The following is a 4,489-nucleotide window of genomic DNA, read 5'->3' on the forward strand; positions in this document are numbered from 1 at the left end:
CATTACATGTATGTAGACAGTATGTCAGGCAGTAGACTGGATATACTGGGAATCAAAGAAAAATAACCCTTAGTGTCTTGCCTTAAGATGAGATGCTGGGGAGTTCAAGGCGTATGAAGGACCCTGACATTCAGAAGCCCATCATGGTGTGAAGGAATGCTACTAGACCACCAAAGAGGGGCCTTCCAGAGCTGAACATCCAGGCAGGGTTTCCCAGGAGAGTGGTTCTTCACATGGATTTCTGTAAGATTTTATGTGTATCTTGTTCTCAAAATAAGTTACATTTATCAAACATATATTGACTAAATCATTTAAAACTAAAATACCTGAATAAATCCAAGTAAATTCGAAAAATACTCTACTAGTCCTATAACTATTTACTGCTGCAAAATTAAATGGCACGCACACACTGGAAGGAAACAAAGAAGCTCTAGAAGAGTGGTGATCTCAGCTGGGCGCAGTGCCTCACACTCTAATTCCACCTACTTAGGAGACAGAGGATTGTGATTTGAGGCCCAGTAGGACAAGAAGTTAGCAAAGACCCACAGCTCAAGCAATAATCTGGGCATGATGATACATGCTTGTTATCCCAGTTCTGTGGAAGGTATAAATATGATTGTGGTCAAAGCTGGTCCAGGAAAATATAACTAAAGCAGTCAGTGCTGGGATTGGTTCAAGTGTTATAGTACCTCGCCTAGCAAACATGAGGCCCTGATAACAAACGAGTATGGCAAAGGCATAGGGAGTCAATCTCTGGCAAGGAAATAGAGCTAGGGGAAGGTTTGAAAGGGCCTGCAACTGTGTTGTCATCTTTACAACTTTATTAAAAGCAGAAATGAAGTAATTATGCTAACATGTTTAACAATGGCTTGATTCATATGGTATGAATTAAGGATGTTTGCTATATTGTTTTTTGCACTATTCAAATATGCCATAATAAAAAAAAGAATCAAAGAAGAGAGAAAAAAATCTTTCTATTTCAAATACAAGAAGTAATTTCTCCTCCCAAAGCCCAAAGCCTGGAACCTGCCCATGGATTGCACTCAGCTGAGCCATTGTAGCATGGGAAATATGGGCATATGGCATAGCTTTGCATTGGGCTTATTTACCTGAGAGGATTTCTTTCTCTTTCATTGGATGTAACCTTGTCAACAGCAGAAAATTGGTGCAGCGATGGTTAAGGTTTTCCCATTGTTCTCAGGACTAGAAGTATCTTGCTTGCAGTTCAGTAAAGGTTTGTTAGAAAAAGAGTCCAAGCTGACATGCTGGGTGTTTTATGCTGACATCAATCTCATGGTGTTCACAGACTTCAGCTGCCTAACCAGACTGAAGTCTCCTAGAGTGGGAAGTGTGCAACCCAGACCATTCATTCTGTCAGGATGGCTGGGAAGAATGTACTGTAATCACATCGCCTGTGAATAACAGATTGTTCACCCTAGAGACTTGATTGAGTTGTGAATCTCTTACCCAGAAGGGATAACTCATCGTGCTGTCATTCTCCATTATCACCTTGGCAACTTAACTTTATCAGATTGGCCCAAGGCTTAAATTAGAGAAAAAAAAGTCCTCAGTAGTAGAAATGGCTAGCTTCTGGACCAGAGAAAAGTACACATATCCAATGAGAAGCTGGGAAGAACACCAAGGAAGCAGCTATAGGAAGACACCAAAAACACTGAGTGGGAACCATTAGGGCAGGGAGTGAAAGTAGGACAGAGTCACAGATTTGGGACACAGGATGTGGAAGATAAGCATTGACAGATTCACTTACCCATCGGAGTGAATGCAACCCGGTCCGCTCTGTGCTTTATGGCCTGCTGAATATTGTTAGAATCAAAATGGAGTCACTTCCACTAGATCCTAGTACAGTGGAGTCAAGCAGCCATACAAGGCAAACTCCCATGAATACATGCCTATGACTGAAGACTACTCAGAGGAATCTGTGAAAACCACACAGTTGTACCAAGGCCACTGTGACTTTCCATAGAGAATACTTCTGCAAGGACATCTGCCCAGAAACCCAAAGGCACCAAAGACCATGGGGCAAGTGGAAAGAAACTACCCACTGTCATTAGGATTTTGGCTTTGGATATGCAGGTCTATCTCCCTTAAGAGCAGGGGCAGAAAAGCCAATGACAGCCATTTGTTCTCTCCTGATTTTGTGCCAGGGGAGGTGAAACAAAACTCCATGGCAGCACTTCTCACGGGCACTAAAATTTATTGACAGAATCATCATTAAAGTGACAGGTGTGCTCTAGAGTTAATGAAGTACTCAGTTTTATGGATGGTACTCTGTAACAGAGCTTATTTCAATCTTGCTACTCATGCTGAACATGCCTTTACTCACCTCTACCCATTTATACAGAAGGAGACAGAAAGAGAGGAAGGTGGGGTGCGGTGGGTAGAATTAGTGTACGGATCTTTCAGTATGCATTTTTATTTGTATGCACGTGCAAATCCCTGGAAAAGGAATCCTGGGATATTTTTTTCCCTCCCATGAGTTTTCATCTTGCTTCTTCCTGGTCAATGAAGCCAGATGAAGTCATAGGTATGAAAGAGCCAAACTGACCAGCTGGGAGCAGATTATTCTGCCACTTTCCAAGATCTTTGAGCTGCACATCTAGTGGGAGGTTGATCACACCATCCTTGTTTAACCTGCCTGTGAGGTTCCCAGCCATGTCCCCAGCTCTGGGATCATCCAGGATTTCAGACTCACCCTGGAGCCATGCTACAGCATCACAGTGGCAAAAGAGACAGTGATTTTGGAGCGCTGCCTATGGAGGACCTGGGTGTGTGCCTCTCTTCTCTGCCGGGTTGAAGCTCTCCGTGGTGTCAGCCAGGGTGTGAATCATGACTGCGGCACTGAAAGACGGTACCCAGCATGCGATGCCTTCCTATTATCCTAGTGCAGCATCGGAACAACCCCCGCCCCCAAAATGGGTTTTTCTCAGAGCTTCTTGGTTAAATAAGAAATCCTGCCAAAACCAAGTCCAGGCAAGGGCCAGGAGGTAACTGGGCTGGCTGGCAGCCAGCTTTTGAGATGGTGTGTTTAAGGATATGGAACATACAACAAAGATCGGAAGGGACAACAGGGATCAGACATAGAATCGTCTCTACAAACTTGTAGACATACTATGTGTCCTTCTCCACAGCCACACCATTCGCCTACAACCAGTGGCCTCCTCCCCTCAGATAGGTGCCTGGGCCCTCATCTCCTGCCCACAGAACCATGTTTTCCTTTCTCTTCCTTCTACCTTCCCATTCTCCATCACAGAACCAGCCTGAAAACAGGCTTGTGAGGTCAAGTTTCATAAAAGAGTTTTATTTACTCTTGCACTAGGCCACCCGCAGGCAACCGATCTGTGTAAAGAGAGAAGCGCTGTTAAAACAAGTTCTTGCATGAGAAGCTGTAAGAGGCAAGCCTTGCTTCATCAGGATGTGCCAGGCTATTAGAGGGGAAAGCCCGCTCTGGCCTGAACTCCCCACGAAGCAACCTCTGTTTCCTAGGAAGGTTCTACCTTCAACCAGAAGTCTGCACTGAATTACAAACTGCCTAAGACTGCATCTTGGGCCTTAATTTTCTAAAAAAAAAAAAAAAAAAAGTCTAGATGTTTTCAAGAATACAAAGACCGCGTGTCTCCTCTTTTAAAAAATGTACAAAGCATTAATTTGCTAAATGAAAATAATTAAGATATGACCTTTTAAGAAAACTCTCATTTGGACATATTTTCTCGAATTTAAAAATGCAAACAGCCTTTCTAAGAACACTAGCGAACACTCCTCGGTACTTTCCACTCTAAAGCTAAGACAGCAAAGCAATTGGCTATTTGTCCGATCACCTTTCATCTCTTCTCCTTCCACATTATCCACCCCCCCAATTTCCACGTCCCTTTCACATTCACCTAGCCCAGCTGTATTTGCCTTTATTACCTAGAATTAGGTGTATTTATCTAACTTTTCAACACTCTCCCAAATCTTCCTGGGTATGGAATTTCTCAGATACCACTGGGCTCTCTCACCCTAAGTCTTCACTAAACCCTACCCCCAAGCTCCATTTCCTCTCTCCCTTTCTTCCCCAAACCCCAGCAGCTCTCCTGCTCCATGCCAGGAGTCCAGGTGGAAAAGTTACTTAACTTCAATTCTACTGCTGGTGTTGCCAGTTGAATAATTCCACAAGGCTGTGCAGTAGAAGGTCTGTCTGCTATGTAGACCCCTTAACAACTCTCTTAGGCAGAGCAGTTGGAATTCGTTGCTTGGTGGCATCTGTTGCTAAACTGAGTGTGAGCATCATGATCAAGCCAGTACAGGTACCCTTCCTCCAGCCCCTATTCCAGAGAGGAGGAAGCCACACTGTGGAGAAGGAGGATGAGGTACCTGGAACCCCAGGCTCTCTGGGAGTGAGGGCTTAGAGTCCTTGTAAGACTTCTCATTGTAGAGAGATTCGGGGCAGCATTTTTGAGACTCTTAACTACCTGTATTCAAATGAGTAGCT

General features: G+C 44.0%; 1 pseudogene; it reads right to left on the minus strand.

The window, feature by feature from the left end:
- Positions 1 to 2,420: 2,420 nt before the first annotated feature.
- On the minus strand, positions 2,421 to 2,849 carry LOC150067209 (small ribosomal subunit protein uS8 pseudogene; annotated as a pseudogene).
- Positions 2,850 to 4,489: the final 1,640 nt, after the last annotated feature.

Source organism: Megascapheus bottae, chromosome 2, assembly GCF_031878675.1.
Source record: "Megascapheus bottae isolate mThoBot1 chromosome 2, mThoBot2.hap1, whole genome shotgun sequence".
NCBI lineage: Eukaryota > Metazoa > Chordata > Mammalia > Rodentia > Geomyidae > Megascapheus > Megascapheus bottae.